This window comes from Bufo gargarizans, chromosome 1 (assembly GCF_014858855.1).
Source record: "Bufo gargarizans isolate SCDJY-AF-19 chromosome 1, ASM1485885v1, whole genome shotgun sequence".
Lineage (NCBI taxonomy): Eukaryota > Metazoa > Chordata > Amphibia > Anura > Bufonidae > Bufo > Bufo gargarizans.
The window spans coordinates 751,724,076-751,745,916 of record NC_058080.1 but is presented as its reverse complement, the minus strand read 5'-3'; the positions used below and the strand labels follow the sequence as shown (position 1 = coordinate 751,745,916).

Below are 21,841 nucleotides of genomic sequence, written 5' to 3'. Positions count from 1 at the left end.
CCAAAAGTTTTGAGAATGACACAAATATTAGTTTTCACAAAGTTTGCTGCTAAACTGCTTTTAGAGCTTTGTTTTAGTTGTTTCTGTGATGTAGTGAAATATAATTACACGCACTTCATAGGACCTCTGCAATTCGACTGGGCATGCTCTCAATCAACTTCTGGGCCAATTCCTGACTGATAGCGACCCATTCTTTCATAATCACTTCTGGGAGTTTGTCCGAATTAGTGGGTTTTTGTTTGTCCACCCGCCTCTTGAGGATTGACCACAAGTTCTCAATGGGATTAAGATCTGGGGAGTTTCCAGGCCATGGACCCAAAATGTCAACGTTTTGGTCCCCGAGCCACTTAGTTATCACTTTTGCCCTATGGCACGGTGCTCCATCGTGCTGGAAAATGCATTGTTCTTCACCAAACTGTTGTTGGATTGTTGGAAGAAGTTGCTGTTGGAGGGTGTTTTGGTACCATTCTTTATTCATGGCTGTGTTTTTGGGCAAAATTGTGAGCCCACTCCCTTGGATGACAAGCAACCCCACACATGAATGGTCTCAAGATGCTTTACTGTTGGCATGACACAGGACTAATGGTAGCGCTTACCTTTTCTTCTCCGGACAAGCCTTTTTCCTGATGCCCCAAACAATCGGAAAGAGGCTTCATCGGAGAATATGACTTTGCCCCAGTCCTCAGCAGTCCATTCACCATATTTTCTGCAGAAGATCAATCTGTCCCTGATGTTTTTTTTGGATAGAAGTGGCTTCTTTGCTGCCCTTCTTGACACCAGGCCATCTTCCAAAAGTCTTCGCCTCACTGTGCGTGCAGATGCGCTCACACCTGCCTGCTGCCATTCCTGAGCAAGCTCTGCACTGGTGGCACTCCGATCCCGCAGCTGAATCCTCTTTAGGAGACAATCCTGGCGCTTGCTAGACTTTCTTGGACGCCCTGAAGCCTTCTTAACAAGAATTGAACCTCTTTCTTTGAAGTTCTTGATGATCCTATAAATTGTTAATTGAGGTACAATCTTAGTAGCCACAATATTCTTGCCTGTGAAGCCAATTTTTATGCAACGCAATTATGGCTGCACACGTCTCTTTGCAGGTCACCATGGTTAACAATGGAAGAACAATGATTTCAAGCATCACCCTACTTTTAACAGGTCAAGTCTGCCATTTTAACCCAATTAGCCTGACATCATGATCTCCAGCTTTGTGCTCGTCAACATTATCACCTGAGTTAACAAGACAATTACTGAAATGATCTCAGCAGGTCCTTTAATGACAGCAATGAAATGCAGTGGAAAGTTTTTTTTGGGATTAAGTTAATTTTCATGGCAAAGAAGGACTATGCAATTCATCTGATCACTCTTCATAACATTCTGGAGTATATGCAAATTGATATTATAAAAACTTAAGCAGCAACTTTACCAATTTCCAATATTTATGTAATTCTCAAAACTTTTGGCCACGACTGTACACTGCACATGATGGCTCTTACCTTGTGATATAAGAGGCTGGTGCTTCTCCATTACATGTCACTGCACACATGTGTATACACTGCACATGATGGCTCTTACCTTGTGATATAAGAGGCTGGTGCTTCTCCATTACATGTCACTGCACACATGTGTATACACTGCACATGACGGCTCTTACCTTGTGATATAAGAGGCTGGTGCTCCTCCATCATGGCCTCCTTGTACAGATCCTTGTGTCCTTCTATATACTCCCACTCCTCCATGGAGAAATAGACAGTGACATCCTGACACCTTATAGGAACCTGACAACACAATGACACCGTCATCACCCAGACCCCTCCAGTGCTGTTACTGGAGAATTTCCCAGCATTCCCAGCAGTGTCACCTCTCCAGTCAGCAGCTCCCTCATCTTGTGGCTGAGTTCTAGGATCTTCTGCTCATGTATCAGGGGGTGAGGGGGAGGATCTGTGATGGGGTGAGGGGTCCTGCTCCGCCCTTCTGACTTCTGGAGATGGATGATGGGAGTCACACAGTCCCCCGATGTCTTCTTCACTATTGTGTACTCCTGTGGATGGAGAGAGACACTTAGGGAATAAACCCTTCAGGGGCCATGTGCTCTACTCCGGCCCTCTCCTCCTGGTACAACATGCCTACTTACCCTCTCATGGCTCCTACAACATGACTATTGGTCAATGGTCACATGATACATCACTCACCATACTGGGGGCTGATCTTCAGGTTCTCCGTCACTTGGAAGGTCTGGAGGCCGTTCTCCAGGACCCTGGACTCTTCCTATCACTTCCTATGATGGATTCTCCTTCCCGATGTCTGACTTGTTACAGAATACAATAAAGAGGAGAGAAATCTAGAAAAGTTTACCTCTCCGCTCTGCAGGAAGATGATCTCCAAAGTGAGGTCTAATATTCTTTTGCTGATCTCCTTCCTGTCCATCCTTGGTGGCTCATTTAGGACAAGGGTCGTATTGCTGGTTTTCTTCATCCCCCCTCCAAAAAAATGGAAAAAAGGAATGAGCTCTCTGTGTATCTAAGATCCTGGCAGTGAAAACCTCATACACACGGTGCAGATTCTCTCATCCAGCACAGAATGATGACAACCCCTACTATCACCACTACTACTCCCCCCATCACACTATGCTGAGGAGCGGAGAAGGATTCCTTGTGTGTAATGGAGGAGAATCTCCAGAGGTGACATGTCTGAGCTCTCCACCACACTGTCTCCTCACAGCTCATCTCACCTGCAGGCTGGAGGAATGACTGATACCAGAGAGAACAAGAGCCCTGACTACCGACCAGGACCTGCCCAGTATCTGCTGCACTGCCAGTTCTAATCTATGGTTATAGGTGCCCTTGGAAATACACAGATTTCTAAGGACGAGATGAAGTTCCTGGTGCCGGCACACCCACAGATTCCCACATTTTACGCCCTCCCCAAAATTCAAAAGGGGTACCCTCCCTCAAGGGACGTCCCATTGTTTTAGGTGTGGGATCCATTACTCACAGTATCAGTACCTATGTTGACAACATCTTACGTCCTTTTGTGTCATCGTTGCCATCTTCTATTAGAGACACAACAGATTTGTTACTTAAAATTGAGAATATCCATATAGATGAGAGCGTCCATCTGGCCTCTATTGATGTAGAGGCCCTTTATACAAGAATCCCCCATGAATGGGGTATGACGGCAGCTAAATACTTGTGGTACTCAATTTAAGTTACACTCTAAATTTGTGATCCAAGCACTTGAGTTAATTTTATCACATAATTATTTCATCTTGGAGATGTGTTTCTTCCACCAGCTCAGGGGTACTGCTATGGGTAGCCCTTGTGTGCCCAGTTATGCCAATCTATTCCTGGGCTTGTGGGAACACCATTGTCTCCAATGAACCCTGTCATCAATGGGCCCCTAATATATTGTTTTAGGGTAGGTACATCGACAATGTGTTTATCTTGTGGGATGGCACCAGGGACACATTCTCTGTACCTTAATATTAACACAATTGGTTTGAAATTTACTCATGAGATTAGTAGTGATAGCATTGCCTTTTTACACATCCGTATCACTAAATACCTGGGTGAGCTCCACACTGAAACTTATAGAAAACCCACGGCTACGAACAGCCTGTTACAATGGGAAAGCTATTGTCCCGTAAGTTTAAACGCGGCATCCCTAAAGGACAATATCTCCGAGTTAGAAGAAATTTTTCCTCATATGAATCCTTCTACTGTCAGGCTGCGGACATGCGTAATATATTTCAACAACAAGGATATCCTAATGATGTCCTGAGAAAGGCCTTTCAGCAATCCAGCAAGGTCGATCAACCACTCCCTATTAGTGAATAATGTTCGACAAGACGAAGATAAGACTAGTAACACCATTAGAATCATCGGCACGTATGACTGTGAAAATCAAAGAGTGAGGGGTATCCTTAGGAGATACTGGTATGTGCTTCTTGTTGACCCAGATATAAAAGATGTTCTCCTTCCTGTACCAGCAATTACCTATAGACGTGGAAGATCTTTAAGAGATAGTGACTATGTACCAACCTATCTAAGACCGACCAAGGCTATAACATGGCTCAATCCAAAACCAACTGGTACATATAAGTCACAGAAAAATATGCACCAAACGGATATGCCACTGACTATACTAGCTAGTCATACAAGCAGATATTAAAAGCTGAGACTTTTGCCAATATATTCCTGTCAGGAACACATCAGAGCCCATCATGCACCACGTCACGGTCTCTCAGCATGGCAAGGGTCCTACCACTAAGCTAACTATGGTGTGAACACGGTCTGAAGGTGATGAAATCCTGCTCACAGCCAAGCTTCCACACAACCGCATAGCAGGACAACTAATGCAATGTGAATAAAGCAAGACTGTAAGCCATGGAGGTTACCAGGTGCAAAATAATGTTTAAATGCCAGGTAAAGGCACATTCAATACATATAAAACTAAATCACAGAAATAAAGTGGCAAATATGGGTGAACTGCTCAAACCCCAAACACTGTAGTGTGTTTCTCATTGGGGGAGCAGTCCCCACCGCATGTGGACCGCAGCAAACGACCATCCCTAGCAAAAAATGCGTACATATACAGTACAGACTAAAAGTTTGGACACACCTTCTCATTCAAAGAGTTTTCTTTATTTTCATAACTATGAAAATTGTAGATTCACACTGAAGGCATCAAAACTATGAATTAACACATGTGGAATTATATACATAACAAAAAAGTGTGAAACAACTAAAAATATGTCATATTCTAGGTTCTTCAAAGTAGCCACCTTTTGCTTTGATTACTGCTTTGCACACTCTTGGCATTCTCTTGATGAGCTTCAAGAGGTAGTCACCTGAAATGGTTTTCACTTCACAGGTGTGCCCTGTCAGGTTTAATAAGTGGGATTTCTTGCCTTATAAATGGGGTTGGGACCATCAGTTGCATTGTGGAGAAGTCAGGTGGATACACAGCTGATAGTCCTACTGAATAGACTGTTAGAATTTGTATTATGGCAATAAAAAAGCAGCTAAGTTAAGAAAAACGAGTGGCCATCATTACTTTAAGAAATGAAGGTCAGTCAGTCCGAAAAACTTTAAAAAGTGTCCCCAAGTGCGGTCATAAAAACCATCAAGAGCTACAAAGAAACTGGCTCACATGAGGACCGCCCCAGGAAAGGAAGACCAAGAGTCACCTCTGCTGCAGAGGATAAGTTCATCCGAGTCACCAGCCTCAGAAATCGCAGGTTAACAGCAGCTCCGATTAGAGACCGGGTCAATGCCACACAGAGTTCTAGCAGCAGACACATCTCTAGAACAACTGTTAAGAGGAGACTGTGTGAGTCAGGCCTTCATGGTAGAATATCTGCTGGGAAACCACTGCTAAGGACAGGCAACAAGCAGAAGAGACTTGTTTGGGCTAAAGAACACAAGGAATGGACATTAGACCAGTGGAAATCTATGCTTTCGTCTGATCAGTCCAAATTTGAGATCTTTAGTTCCAACCACTGTGTCTTTGTGCGACGCAGAAAAGGTGAACGGATGGACTCTACATGCCTGGTTCCCACCGTGAAGCATGGAGAAGGAGGTGTGATGGTGTGGGGGTGCTTTGCTGGTGACACTGTTGGGGATTTATTCAAAATTGGAGGCATACTGAACCAGTATGGCTACCACAGCATCTTGCAGCGGCATGCTATTCCATCCGGTTTGCGTTTAGTTGGACCATCATTTATTTTTCAACAGGACAATGACCCCAAACACACCTCCAGGCAGTGTATAGGCTATTTGACCATGAAGGAGAGTGATGGGGTGCTGCGCCAGATGACCTGGCCTCCACAGTCACCGGACCTGAACCTAATCGAGATGGTTTGGGGTGAGCTGGACCGCAGAGTGAAGGCAAAAGGGCCAACAAGTGCTAAGCATCTCTGGGAACTCCTTCAAGACTGTTGGAAGACCATTTCAGGTGACTACCTCTTGAAGCTCATCAAGAGAATGCCAAGAGTGTGCAAAGTAGGTAATCAAAGCAAAAGGTGGCTACTTTGAAGAACCTAGAATATGACATATTTTCAGTTGTTTCACACTTTTTTGTTATGTATATAATTCCACATGTGTTAATTCATAGTTTTGATGCCTTCATAGTCATGAAAATAAAGAAAACTCTTTGAATGAGACGGTGTGTCCAAACTTTTAGTCTGTACTGTAAGTGCGGCGGAGACTGCATCTGTTGCCCCTTCATTTTGAAATCTAAAATGTTCACTGGCAGTAGTACAGGAATACTTTATACTATGTGCGATTTTGCTAACTGCCGTATACGGGGGTTATCTATCCTTGTACCTGTGGTTGTTCTTTGAGCTATGTCGGTAAAACTAAGCGAGAATTAAGGAGACGGGTTGGTGAACATCTAGGTGATGTGAGAAACCGTAGGAATAAACCTATTGCACGTCATGTAATAGATGTTCATAATGGTGACGTCAACACTCTCCGGTTTCAGGTTATCAAGGTCATATGAAAATCACCTAGGGGTGGCGATTCTTCGGAAGGAAGCAGAGTGGATATATTGGCTTAAAACAGTATTAAATGAGCAAATTTCATTCACCTGTTTTATCTAGATGTTTCTCTCCCGCCTCTTTCTGATTAACCGTTGTCTATAGAGATCCGCGCACAATTTGAAGTATAAGTTTATCTGCCTGTTATCGAACCAAGATTGGTTCATAAATATAGTTATCTAAATTGGTGGGGATCTATGAGGGACATTATTAACGTGTTCCCACAGCTTTATATATTTTCCCTATTATAACCCTGTTATTTATGTTAATTGACATCCTTGCGCTTGCATACATTGCATACTTATATATAATCAGCCTTTTATGTACTCAGCTTTAAACAACTATGGCGTATATCTGTATATATATCAGTTTACAACCGTTGCTATGGCTCCAAGCTCCTATGAATGCTCTGTGATGCATTCCATACACCGGAAGCATCGTCAGCAGGAGCCCTGAAGCACTTCCAGTTTTGGAATCATATGCGCGTTCCACTGGCCGGCAGTAGCGTGTATATTGATGCCGACTTTGCGATTGGTTGTTCCAGCAGGAGGGGCCATTTACCAGCGCCAATTTCAAGCAATTTAAAGGGAACCTGTCACCTGGATTTTGGGTATAGAGCTGAGGACATGGGTTGCTAGATGGCCGCCAGCACATCCGCAATACCCAGTCCCCATAGCTCTGTGTGCTTTTATTGTGTATAAAAACCGATTTCATACATATGCAAATTAACCTGAGATGAGTCAGAGCTTGAAAATATGACTCTTCTCTGGTCACACAAGTAAGATATGACTCTTTTATGTTAATTTGCATATGTATCAAATCGTTTTTTTTACACAATAAAAGCACACAGAGCTATGGGGACTGGGTATTGCGGATGTGCTAGCGGCCATCTAGCAACCCATGGCCTCAGCTCTATACCCCAAATTTCCGGTGACAGGTTCCCTTTAAGGCCTGATCACTAGGGATGAGCGAACCCGAACTGTATAGTTCGGGTTCGTACCGAATTTTGGGGTGTCCGTGACACGGACCCGAACACGGACATTTTCGTAAAAGTCCGGGTTCGGGTTCGGTGTTCGTCGCTTTCTTGGCACTTTTTGAAAGCCAATCAACAAGCGTCATACTACTTGCCCCAAGAGGCCATCACAGCCATGCCTACTATTGGCATGGCTGTGATTGGCCAGAGCACCATGTGACCCAGCCTCTATTTAAGCTGGAGTCACATACCGCCGCCCGTCACTCTGCTCTGATTAGCGTAGGGAGAGGCTGCGGCTGCGACAGTAGGGCGAGATTAGGCAGTGATTAACTCCTCCAAAGGACTTGATTAATTGATCGATCTGCAGCTGTGGATCATTGAGCTGCTGAAATTCAATTGCTCACTGTTTTTAGGCTGCCCAGACCGTTTGTCAGTTACTTTTTTCTGGGGTGATCGGCGGCCATTTTGTGTCTTGTGGTGCGCCAGCACAAGCTGCGACCAAGTGCATTTAACCCTTAATGGTGTGGTTGTTTTTTGGCTAATTCCTACATCAGTGTGAAGCTGTCACACCAAGTGCATTTAACCAGCAATAGTCTGGTTATTTTTTGGCCATATACTACATCAGGGGCAAGCTGCGCCTGTCACCAAGTGCATTTAACCCTCAATGGTGTGGTTGTTTTTTGGCTAAAGCCTACATCAGGGTGAAGCTGTCACACCAAGTGCATTTAACCAGCAATAGTCTGTTTATTTTTTGGCCATATACTACATCAGGGGCAAGCTGCGCCCGTCACCAAGTGCATTTAACCCTCAGTAGTGTGGTTGGTCAAGCTGTCACACCAAGTGCATTTAACCAGCAATAGTCTGTTTATTTTTTGGCCATATCCCAGTCTAATTCTGTCAGTAAACGTATACCGGTCACCCAGCGCCTAAATACTAGGCCTCAAGTTTATATCCAGCTAAATCTGTTGTTACTGGTGTGGCTGGTCAAGTTATTTAGTGTCCGTCAAAGCACAGTTTTTGTTCTGGGTTGAAATACAATTCCCAATTTAGCAATTTCATAATTTAGTGGTTTCTGCTGTATCAGAGCTATTTGAAATCTATCCCTAAAAGGGTATATAATATTCAAGGTGCACATTGGGTCATTCAGAATAACTTCACACACACGCTACTGTGCATTTCCAAGTCTAATTCTGTTAGTAAACGTATACCTGTCACCCAGCGCCTAAATACTAGGCCTCAAATTTATATTCAGCTGAATTTGAATACAATCCATTGGGCCAAATAATATTTTTGTTGTTGTGGTGAACGATAACAATGAGGAAAACATCTAGTAAGGGACGCGGACGTGGACATGGTCGCGGTGGTGTTAGTGGACCCTCTGGTGCTGGGAGAGGACGTGACCGTTCTGCCACATCCACACGTCCTAGTGAACCAACTACCTCAGGTCCCAGTAGCCGCCAGAATTTACAGCGATATATGGTGGGGCCCAATGCCGTTCTAAGGATGGTAAGGCCTGAGCAGGTACAGGCATTAGTCAATTGGGTGGCCGACAGTGGATCCAGCACGTTCACATTATCTCCCACCCAGTCTTCTGCAGAAAGCGCACAGATGGCGCCTGAAAACCAACCCCATCAGTCTGTCACATCACCCCCATGCATATCAGGGAAACTGTCTGAGCCTCAAGTTATGCAGCAGTCTCTTATGCTGTTTGAAGACTCTGCTGGCAGGGTTTCCCAAGGGCATCCACCTAGCCCTTCCCCAGCGGTGGAAGACATAGAATGCACTGACGCACAACCACTTATGTTTCCTGATGAGGACATGGGAATACCACCTCAGCAAGTCTCTGATGATGACGAAACACAGGTGCCAACTGCTGCGTCTTTCTGCAGTGTGCAGACTGAACAGGAGGTCAGGGATCAAGACTGGGTGGAAGACGATGCAGGGGACGATGAGGTCCTAGACCCCACATGGAATGAAGGTCGTGCCACTGACTTTCACAGTTCGGAGGAAGAGGCAGTGGTGAGACCGAGCCAACAGCGTAGCAAAAGAGGGAGCAGTGGGCAAAAGCAGAACACCCGCCGCCAAGAGACTCCGCCTGCTACTGACCGCCGCCATCTGGGACCGAGCACCCCAAAGGCAGCTTCAAGGAGTTCCCTGGCATGGCACTTCTTCAAACAATGTGCTGACGACAAGACCCGAGTGGTTTTCACGCTGTGCCATCAGAGCCTGAAGCGAGGCATTAACGTTCTGAACCTTAGCACAACCTGCATGACCAGGCACCTGCATGCAAAGCATGAACTGCAGTGGAGTAAACACCTTAAAAACAAGGAAGTCACTCAGGCTCCCCCTGCTACCTCTTCTGCTGCTGCCGCCTCGGCCTCTTCTGCTGCTGCTGCCTCGGCCTCTTCCTCCGCCTCTGGAGGAACGTTGGCACCTGCCGCCCAGCAAACAGGGGATGTACCACCAACACCACCACCACCTCCGTCACCAAGCATCTCAACCATGTCACACGGCAGCGTTCAGCTCTCCATCTCACAAACATTTGAGAGAAAGCGTAAATTCCCACCTAGCCACCCTCGATCCCTGGCCCTGAATGCCAACATTTCTAAACTACTGGCCTATGAAATGCTGTCATTTAGGCTGGTAGACACAGACAGCTTCAAACAGCTCATGTCGCTTGCTGTCCCACAGTATGTTGTGCACTGCGCAACGCCATCTGTAGCAAGGTCCACCTAACCACAGATACGTGGACCAGTAAGCACGGCCAGGGACGCTATATCTCCCTAACTGCACACTGGGTAAATGTAGTGGCAGCTGGGCCCCAGGCGGAGAGCTGTTTGGCGCACGTCCTTCCGCCGCCAAGGATCGCAGGGCAACATTCTTTGCCTCCTGTTGCCACCTCCTCCTTCTCGGCTTCCTCCTCCTCTTCTTCCACCTGCTCATCCAGTCAGCCACACACCTTCACCACCAACTTCAGCACAGCCCAGGGGTAAACGTCAGCTGGCCATTCTGAAACTCATATGTTTGGGGGACAGGCCCCACACCGCACAGGAGTTGTGGCGTGGTATAGAACAACAGACCGACGAGTGGTTGCTGCCGGTGAGCCTCAAGCCCGGCCTGGTGGTGTGCGATAATGGACGAAATCTCGTTGCAGCTCTGGGACTAGCCGGTTTGACGCACATCCCTTGCCTGGCGCATGTGCTGAATTTGGTGGTGCAGAAGTTCATTCACAACTACCCCGACATGTCAGAGCTGCTGCATAAAGTGCGGGCCGTCTGTTCGCGCTTCCGGCGTTCACATCCTGCCGCTGCTCGCCTGTCTGCGCTACAGCGTAACTTCGTCCTTCCCGCTCACCGCCTCATATGCGACGTGCCCACCAGGTGGAACTCCACCTTGCACATGCTGGACAGACTGTGCGAGCAGCAGCAGGCCATAGTGGAGTTTCAGCTGCAGCACGCACGGGTCAGTCGCACTGCGGAACAGCACCACTTCACAACCAATGACTGGGCCTCCATGCGAGACCTGTGTGCCCTGTTGCACTGTTTCGAGTACTCCACCAACATGGCCAGTGGCGATGACGCCGTTATCAGCGTTACAATACCACTTCTATGTCTCCTTGAGAAAACACTTAGGGCGATGATGGAAGAGGAGGTGGCCCAGGAGGAGGAGGAGGAAGAGGGGTCATTTTTAGCACTTTCAGGCCAGTCTCTTCGAAGTGACTCAGAGGGAGGTTTTTTGCAACAGCAGAGGCCAGGTACAAATGTGGCCAGCCAGGGCCCACTACTGGAGGACGAGGATGAGGAGGAGGTGGAGGAGGATGAGGATGAAGCATGGTCACAGCGGGGTGGCACCCAACACTAGCTCGGGCCCATCACTGGTGCGTGGCTGGGGGGAAAGGCAGGACGATGACGATACGCCTCCCACAGAGGACAGCTTGTCCTTACCCCTGGGCAGCCTGGCACACATGAGCGACTACATGCTGCAGTGCCTGCGCAACGACAGCAGAGTTGCCCACATTTTAACGTGTGCGGACTACTGGGTTGCCACCCTGCTGGATCCACGGTACAAAGACAATGTGCCCACCTTACTTCCTGCACTGGAGCGTGATAGGAAGATGCGCGAGTACAAGCGCACGTTGGTAGACGCGCTACTGAGAGCATTCCCAAATGTCACAGGGGAACAAGTGGAAGGCCAAGGCAGAGGAGGAGCAAGAGGTCGCCAAGGCAGCTGTGTCACGGCCAGCTCCTCTGAGGGCAGGGTTAGCATGGCAGAGATGTGGAAAAGTTTTGTCAACACCCCACAGCTAACTGCACCACCACCTGATACGCAATGTGTTAGCAGGAGGCAACATTTCACTAACATGGTGGAACAGTACGTGTGCACACCCCTCCACGTACTGACTGATGGTTCGGCCCCATTCAACTTCTGGGTCTCTAAATTGTCCACGTGGCCAGAGCTAGCCTTTTATGCCTTGGAGGTGCTGGCCTGCCCGGCGGCCAGCGTTTTGTCTGAACGGCAGGGGGCGTCATTACAGACAAATGCAGCCGCCTGTCTACAGCCAATGTGGACAAGCTGACGTTCATAAAAATGAACCAGGCATGGATCCCACAGGACCTGTCCGTCCCTTGTCCAGATTAGACATTAACTACCTCCCCTTAACCATAAATTATTGTACTCCAGGGCACTTCCTCATTCAATCCTATTTTTATTTTCATTTTACCATTATATTGCGAGGCTACCCAAAGTTGAATGAACCTCTCCTCTGTCTGGGTGCCGGGGCCTAAATATATGCCAATGGACTGTTCCAATGTTGGGTGACGTGAAGCCTGATTCTCTGCTATGACATGCAGACTAATTCTCTGCTGACATGAAGCCAGATTCTCTGTTACGGGACCTCTCTCCTCTGCCTGTGTGCTGGGCCTAAATATATGCCAATGGACTGTTGCAGTGGTGGCTGACGTGAAGCTTGATTCTCTGCTATGACATGCAGACTGATTCTCTGCTGACATGAAGACAGATTCTCTGTTACGGGACCTCTCTCCTCTGCCTGGGTGCTGGGCCTAAATATCTGACAATGGACTGTTGCAGTGGTGGCTGACGTGAAGCCTGATTCTCTGCTATGACATGCAGACTGATTCTCTGCTGACATGAAGCCAGATCCTCTGTTACGGGACCTCTCTCCTCTGCCTGGGTGCTGGGCCTAAATATCTGCCAATGGACTGTTGCAGTGGTGGCTGACGTGAAGCCTGATTCTCTGCTATGACATGCAGACTGATTTTCTGCTGACATGAAGCCAGATTGTCTGTTACGGGACCTCTCTCCTCTGCTTGGGTGCTGGGCCTAAATATCTGACAATGGACTGTTGCAGTGGTGGCTGACGTGAAGCCTGATTCTCTGCTATGACATGCAGACTGATTCTCTGCTGACATGAAGCCAGATTCTCTGTTACGGGACCTCTCTCCTCTGCCTGGGTGCTGGGCCTAAATATCTGACAATGGACTGTTGCAGTGGTGGCTGACATGAAGCCTGATTCTCTGCTATGACATGCAGACTAATTCTCTGCTGACATGAAGACAGATTGTCTGTTACGGGACCTCTCTCCTCTGCCTGTGTGCTGGGCCTAAATATATGCCAATGGACTGTTGCAGTGGTGGCTGACGTGAAGCCTGATTCTCTGCTATGACATGCAGACTGATTCTCTGCTGACATGAAGCCAGATCCTCTGTTACGGGACCTCTCTCCTCTGCCTGGGTGCTGGGCCTAAATATATGACAATGGACTGTTGCAGTGGTGGCTGACGTGAAGCCTGATTCTCTGCTATGGGACCTCTCTCCAATTGATATTGGTTCATTTTTATTTATTTTATTTTTATTTTTATTTATTTCCCTATCCACATTTGTTTGCATGGGATTTACCTACATGTTGCTGCCTTTTGCAGCCCTCTAGCCCTTTCCTGGGCTGTTTTACAGCCTTTTTAGTGCCGAAAAGTTCGGGTCCCCATTGACTTCAATGGGGTTCGGGTTCGGGACGAAGTTCGGATCGGGTTCGGATCCCGAACCCGAACATTTCCGGGAAGTTCGGCCGAACTTCTCGAACCCGAACATCCAGGTGTCCGCTGAACTCTACTGATCACCAGTTTGTGAGTACATCTTACTACATCAGGATGCCATTACCATGCTACTAGTATCATTGATGCCTATTGGATTATTGATAAACCAGCTGGCAAGACACTGGGGAAACGCATCGGGACAAGCATTCATCACACCTTGGTAGGGTCACAGTAGGTGACAGCGAGGGCTTAGCCACCAAGAGGTGGGGTCGCCCCTTTCGGGGTGGATGCTCCGCCTTTAGGCAGGGGTAGTATTTTGAGGGATTCATCAGGGAAAGACTCCCCCTCCTGACCTCACTTCTCGTTTGCGAAAGCATCCAATCCCTTGGTCTTCAAAACTGGAAGTTGTTGCATCTTTATTACTTGGATGATACTATCTTTGACCACGTCCAAAGTAAGGATCTGCTCTTCTTATGTGGCACAATACGTTATCAATTATTGTATACATTGTGGGGTATTATTTACATATCGAGAAGTAAAAGTTACAAGTCATTATTTTCTCCGTGATAGTTATTTCTGTAAATTTCAACGCTATAGATTTTTGTTAGTGATGGCCCTGCAATAACCAGTAAGCACTTTCCTTCACTGCGGAGACTGGCGCTCACTGGTTATTACCTCCTCCTGCCCCCAGTTATAGGGGCCCTGCAATAACCAGTCCGCGCTTTAACTTATTAGTGGGGAAGGAGCTCATTGGTTAACCCTTTAATAACCAGACACTTTTTTTATCTTATTTGTTGAACTAGCAAAATAATTTTTGCAACATTTTTTTTTACGTCACACATAGGGCTTTATAATTTATTTTTCAGTAGTTTTATTTGGGGGAAACAAAAAAAACTTTTTTTAAATTATTTTTTTTTTTTTCAAACTATTGCTCCTTATTCTTTAAATATACAAGCTGAAACCAAAATAAATTATTATAATTAGTTCCCTATTTGTGTAGGCCGTTTTGTTATATAATATGTATAGTTTCATGTGAATGGGGCGGTAATGGTGACGGTTTTGTCTTTTTCTTCTATGAATTTTATAATTTTTTAAATGTTTTTTTTAACTTAATTTTTAATATATTTCTACTACATGATAGGTCCCCCAAGAGGTCATAAAAAGACACTGACCCTTTTTTTTTTCATTTGCACCTTATCTTTTAATTTTTTACTATATTTTTATTTTATTAATATTTTATTGTATTTTCTTTTTATAATTGGTTTATTACTTATTTTTTTAAATATATTTTTGCCACATAAAATGTCCCCAAGAGGTCATAAAAAGTCTGTTGGGGGACAGTGAACACTCTATGATTTTGCACTTTTTACTTTTTATATATATATTTTTTTGAACTTTCTATTATTTTTTTAAATATTTCCCAAATGGTCATAAAAAGTCTGTGAACACTATTTTTATGGTATTTTTTTTTTTTGTCTATTTTTTGGCCAAATAATATTTTATTTCTTTTATTTGTATTAAATTTTTTTTATATATTTTTTTCACATAACTTATCCCCAAGAGGTCACTGAAAGACCTTAGGGAGACAATGAGAGACTTTTTTGTGTACTATTTCCACTGTAACTGGGACATCCAAAGTTACAAAGGAAACCAGCCTCCTGTGGGGGTTTGCAGAAGGCAGAGCTGATCAGGGTCAGGGAACACCAGTGTGCACCTGAGACAAGCCAGAGTCCGGAAAGGCCTGAACCTGGGCACTGAGGTCTCAGCCTTATGATTTACCTCAGCCTGGTACGGCCCGTGAGGAAACTGCTTTATCATGTTGAAGAGCCTGAACTGGCTCCTGCTGCTGAAGGTTTTCCTGCTTGTGGTGGAAGGAGGTTGACTCTGTCACTTCAAGCTTGTCAATCCTCACATGGTAGAAACCTCTCAGAGACAAGTGTTCTGGATTCTGTTCACTACTAGTTGAGTATTGAACCTGGAGGGACGAAAAGTCAGTGGACTCTTTAAATCCCTTGAGAGGTCCCTCTCCTCAAACCTAAAGGGTGTTCCAGGATTATTATTTTTTTTACTGATGACCCATACTCTGGATAGGTCATCAGTATCTAATCAGTCGGGGTCTGACGCCTGGGAACCCTGCCGATTAGCTGTTTGTGGAGGTACTGATGCTCCTGTGAGCGCTGCTGCCTTTTCGCAGGTTACTAAACACCGTATATTGTATAGTGGTTGTGGTTGGTATTGCACTCGGCCTCATTCACTTGAATAGAGCTGAGCTGCACCTAGACAATATGACGCATGAACGAGTCATCAATGGTCTAGAAAAAGCAGAGAGAAGGCCACAGCACTCACAGGAGCTGTCTTCTTAAAAAGCTGATTGGTGGGGGGTCCCAGGTGTCGGTCCCCCACCAATCAGATACTGATGACCTATCCTGAAGATAGGTCATCAGTAAGAAAATTTCGGACAGCACCTTTAATGGTATAGAAGATGCTGTTTGACTCGCCCCACAGATTCAGGGGGAAGCAGTCAGTGTAAGAGCAGGTCACTGCTAACATGGTGGCACCAGATCAGAACCCCTTCTTAAGGAAGTGGGAAGGAGCATGGCATGGACAGAACTGAAACTGATTCATCTGTCTGCTGTACTTATTTGAGGCTCCCTCAACACTTTTGCTGACCAACAGAGTCTAGCAGTTCTAGGAAAATGGTCTCTGAATCCAGAGATTATCAAGCAGATTGCCAAGATGTGGGAAGTAACAGTAATTTAACTCAGGGCAAGTAGGTTCAGTGCAAGATGGAAACATTCCTTTTGTTTTATCAGGAATACAATCGCTTGGCAGCGGATACCCTGTGCATTCCTTAGAGGTTCAGCCTGGCTTACATTTTCCTCCGGTTTCCTCGATACCTAGGGTTTTGATGAAAATTAGGCAAGACCAGGCCACACTACAGCCATCATTCGGTTCCGGCTAAAGAGGTCAATTCGGGCAGATGAATCAAGAAGGCTATTGAGACTTCCCCTAGTGCAGATGTCTAGGGCACTCAACTCTGCCAAGATCTGGAAAGATTCAGTCTGACAGCCTGAAGGTTGACCAGCTTCTATTATACAGTTATAGAGGCCTCTATGATACAGTCATGAAGACCTTGCCACACTTTAGGTCTCTACAAATCTACCAATCGGTCAGGTTTTTCAATTCATTCAGATGAGTTAAGGATGTAACTGGAGACTTCCCACACTGCAGATTGTGTGTGTCTAGGGCACTGAACTCTGCCAAGACCTGAGGATCATCCTCTATTACTATTTATAGGCCTCTTTGATTCAATCATGAACACCTTGCCACACTCTGGTTTACAGTACATGAAAAAGATGTTCCCAACTCATTCAAATACATCAAGGCAATATCTGAAAACTTCCCTTAGTCCTAAAACTTTTAACATCATCTCCTTTTGAACCTCTCGATAAGGTCCCACATAAATATATGGCCTAAAACTTTGTTTTTTTTCCATTTGGCCATGACCAGGTGGAAACCTAACATTTATGCCTCCAGAGGTGAAAAGTAAACTGAGGATCCTCCCAACCCGCTAATGTTGTAAATTTCCAATGTCCATGTCAGAAAATCAAGAACAAATTATTTATATGTTGTAGAAAGATCTGGCCTTAGATTTTGAACTTTGCTTGTATAGAGATTAGTGTTGATCGCGAATATTCTAATCGCAGATTTTTATCGCGACGATGTAGAATATTGTGCTATATCTTCGTAATCGCGAATATTCTAGATTTTTTTTTCCTCAGTAAGCTCTTCTTGCTTGTGGGCCAATGAGAAGGCTGCAATGTCTTTGTCTGAGCTTAGCAACATCCCTAGCAACCAATAGAAATGTTGACTATCCCTTACTATATAAGAACCTCCCCAGCAGCCATTTTCTGCTGTTTTTTGCATTTCTGAGAGAGAGAGAGAGAGCAGTGATGTTGCTGTTCTCTGTGCTTTCATCTAGATCCTATTCCTTATCCAATTACATTAGTTAGTAGTTAGCTCATATATATAATACAGACAGTTAGTGGTAGATAATCAGTGTAGGTTAGATAGTGATAAGTAGCTGATAGGTTCCAGTGCAGGGTGTTAGGTAATGTGATAGGAATTAAGTTACGGTACATTTTCTCCAGTCTCAGGAAACTTCTAGGAGCTGGAAAAATGTCGCAAAAGTGACCCACGCCTCTATTGCATGCGGAATACGTGCATATTACATTGCCGTTTTTTGCAATCAAATATTGCCCATGCTGCTCATCACTAATAAAGGTACGACCAGGCCTGTTAAGCATACATAAAGATATGACTAGGCCTATTGCACAGTGAAATGCACGCAGGACTCTCTCCTAACCTCCAGTTCAGGCAACGTTCTCTACCTTCCATAAAGGACAGGTCACAGTGTGTAAAGCGGCTACACACCCCTCCTGCTTAGCACACATGGACATCTCACCACCGAGTAGTTCTACCCAACCAGGATCCACAGAGGATCTGTCAGTATCTCACTCTCTGGATTTATGCCCTCCATGCTGTGGGACAAGCTTTCTTTGATGAGGCAATGCAGGGCCTGGAGCTGGTGCTCAGTGAAAGTACAAGATACACTGCACATGTGATATAAGAGGCTGGTGCTCCTCCATTACATGTCACTGCGCACACGTGTATACACTGCACATGACGGCTCTTACCTTGTGATATAAGAGGCTGGTGCTCCTCCATTACATGTCACTGCACACACGTGTATACACTGCACATGACGGCTCTTACCCTGTGATATAAGAGGCTGGTGCTCCTCCATTACATGTCACTGCACACACGTGTATACACTGCACATGACGGCTCTTACCTTGTGATATAAGAGGCTGGTGCTCCTCCATTACATGTCACTGCACACACGTGTACACACTGCACATGACGGGTCTTACCCTGTGATATACTAGGCTGGTGCTCCTCCATTACATGTCACTGCACACACGTGTATACACTGCACATGACGGGTCTTACCTTGTGATATAAGAGGCTGGTGCTCCTCCATTACATGTCACTGCACACACGTGTATACACTGCACATGACGGCTCTTACCCTGTGATATAAGAGGCTGGTGCTCCTCCATTACATGTCACTGCACACACGTGTATACACTGCACATGACGGCTCTTACCTTGTGATATAAGAGGCTGGTGCTCCTCCATTACATGTCACTGCGCACACGTGTATACACTGCACATGACGGCTCTTACCCTGTGATATAAGAGGCTGGTGCTCCTCCATTACATGTCACTGCACACACGTGTATACACTGCACATGACGGCTCTTACCTTGTGATATAAGAGGCTGGTGCTCCTCCATTACATGTCACTGCACACACGTGTACACACTGCACATGACGGGTCTTACCCTGTGATATACTAGGCTGGTGCTCCTCCATTACATGTCACTGCACACACGTGTATACACTGCACATGACGGGTCTTACCTTGTGATATAAGAGGCTGGTGCTCCTCCATTACATGTCACTGCACACACGTGTATACACTGCACATGACGGGTCTTACCTTGTGATATAAGAGGCTGGTGCTCCTCCATTACATGTCACTGCACACACGTGTATACACTGCGCATGACGGGTCTTACCTTGTGATATAAGAGGCTGGTGCTCCTCCATTACATGTCACTGCACACACGTGTATACACTGCACATGACGGCTCTTACCTTGTGATATAAGAGGCTGGTGCTCCTCCATTACATGTCACTGCACACACGTGTACACACTGCACATGACGGCTCTTACCTTGTGATATAAGAGGCTGGTGCTCCTCCATTACATGTCACTGCACACACGTGTATACACTGCACATGACGGGTCTTACCTTGTGATATAAGAGGCTGGTGCTCCTCCATTACATGTCACTGCACACACGTGTATACACTGCGCATGACGGGTCTTACCTTGTGATATAAGAGGCTGGTGCTCCTCCATTACATGTCACTGCACACACGTGTATACACTGCACATGACGGCTCTTACCCTGTGATATAAGAGGCTGGTGCTCCTCCATTACACGTCACTGCACACACGTGTATACACTGCACATGACGGCTCTTACCTTGTGATATAAGAGGCTGGTGCTCCTCCATTACATGTCACTGCACACGTGTATACACTACACATGACGGCTCTTACCTTGTGATATAAGAGGCTGGTGGTCCTCCATTACATGTCACTGCACACATGTGTATACACTGCACATGACGGCTCTTACCTTGTGATAAAAGAGGCTGGTGCTCCTCCATTACATGTCACTGCACACACGTGTATACACTGCACATGACGGCTCTTACCTTGTGATTTAAGAGGCTGGTGCTCCTCCATTACATGTCACTGCACACACGTGTATACACTGCACATGACGGCTCTTACCTTGTGATATAAGAGGCTGGTGCTCCTCCATTACATGTCACTGCACACACGTGTATACACTGCACATGACGGGTCTTACCTTGTGATATAAGAGGCTGGTGCTCCTCCATTACATGTCACTGCACACACGTGTATACACTGCACATGACGGCTCTTACCTTGTGAGATAAGAGGCTGGTGCTCCTCCATTACATGTCACTGCACACACGTGTATACACTGCACATGACGGCTCTTACCTTGTGATATAAGAGACTGGTGCTCCTCCATTACATGTCACTGCACACACGTGTATACACTGCACATGACGGCTCTTACCTTGTGATATAAGAGGCTGGTGCTCCTCCATTACATGTCACTGCACACACGTGTATACACTGCACATGACGGCTCTTACCTTGTGATATAAGAGGCTGGTGCTCCTCCATCATGGCCTCCTTGTACAGATCCTTGTGTCCTTCTATATACTCCCACTCCTTCATGGAGAAATAGACAGTGACGTCCTGACACCTTATAGGAACCTGACAACACAATGACACCGTCATCACCCAGACCCCTCCAGTGCTGTTACTGGAGAATTTCCCAGCATTCCCAGCAGTGTCACCTCTCCAGTCAGCAGCTCCATCATCTTGTGGGTGAGTTCTAGGATCTTCTGCTCATGGATCAGGGGGTGAGGGGGAGGCTCTGTGATGGGATGAGGGGTCCTGCTTCGCCCTCCTGACTCCTGGAGATGGATGATGGGAGTCACACAGTCCCCAGATGTCTTCTTCACTATTGTGTACTCCTGTGGATGGAGAGAGACACTTAGGGAATAAACCCTTCAGGGGCCATGTGCTCTCCTCCGGCCCTCTCCTCCTGGTTACAACGTGCCTACTTACCTTCTCATGGCTTCTACAACATGACTATTGGTCACTGGTCACATGATACATCACTCAACATACTGGGGGCTGATCTTCAGGTTCTCCCTCACTTGGACGGTCTGGAGGCCGTTCTCCAGGACCCTGGACTCTTCCTATCACTTCCTATGATGGATTCTCCTTCCCGATGTCTGACTTGTTACAGAATACAATAAAGAGGAGAGAAATCTAGAGAAGTTTACCTCTCCGCTCAGCAGGGAGATGATCTCCAAGGTGAGGTCTAATATTCTTCTGCTGATCTCCTTCCTGTCCATCCTTGGTGGCTCATTCAGGAGAAGGCTCGTATTGCTGGTTTTCTTCATCCCCTTCCAAATAAAGGTTAATCAGTGAGTCTCATGTCACCGATAATGAGGGCGAGAAAAAGTACAACTCATCCCGCAAAACTCAGACCCTCAGAAAGCTGCACTGACGGGAAAACCCTGAGCTCTGGGTGTATCTAAGCTCCTGGTGGTAAAAACCTCATTCACATGGAGTAGATTCTCTCATCCAGCAGTGAATGATGACAACCCCCACTATCTCCACTACTCCTCCCCCCATCGTACTAAGCTGAGGAGCGCAGAAGGATTTCCTGTGTGTAATGGAGGAGAATCTCCAGAGGTGACATGTCTGAGCTCTCCACCACACTGTCTCCTCACAGCTCATCTTACCTGCAGGCTGGAGGAATGGCTGATACCAGAGAGAACAAGAGCCCTGACTACCGACCAGGACCTGCCCAGTATCTGCTGCACTGCCAGAGCTGAAGGACCTGCAGTGACGTCACCATCATGTGATCAGTGACTCTCCTGGATAGCTCCGCCCCCTGCACTGATCACATGACGGTGACATCATTCACAGGTCCTTCAGCAGTACATTCACAGTAGAGAAGAGAGCGGCTGACGAGTCCAGTCTTTCCTGTTCTGCTCCTGTGCTGGATACTGAAGCGCACGACCCAGCGTAAGG

General features: G+C 46.3%; 1 protein-coding gene, 1 long non-coding RNA gene and 1 pseudogene across 4 annotated transcripts in view; 1 reads left to right on the top strand and 2 right to left on the bottom strand.

Annotated features, from left to right (window-relative positions):
- LOC122925098 (oocyte zinc finger protein XlCOF6-like) overlaps positions 1–21,841 on the top strand; it is an 818,943-nt gene that overhangs the window by 262,624 nt on the left and 534,478 nt on the right. The window lies entirely within an intron of this gene.
- LOC122925097 overlaps positions 1–21,841 on the bottom strand; it is an 89,123-nt pseudogene that overhangs the window by 4,714 nt on the left and 62,568 nt on the right.
- LOC122925149 lies at positions 1,984–21,613 on the bottom strand. 3 transcript variants are annotated; one of them, XR_006387528.1, is made up of 4 exons: positions 21,550–21,604; positions 21,428–21,429; positions 21,085–21,207; positions 1,984–2,035 (listed from the first exon to the last, which is right to left on the bottom strand). It is a non-coding gene; the product is annotated as an uncharacterized LOC122925149 (long non-coding RNA). The 3 variants fall into 3 exon arrangements; XR_006387530.1 differs by lacking the exon at positions 21,428–21,429 and having other exon boundaries at positions 21,085–21,198; positions 21,550–21,613; XR_006387529.1 differs by lacking the exon at positions 21,428–21,429 and having other exon boundaries at positions 21,550–21,610.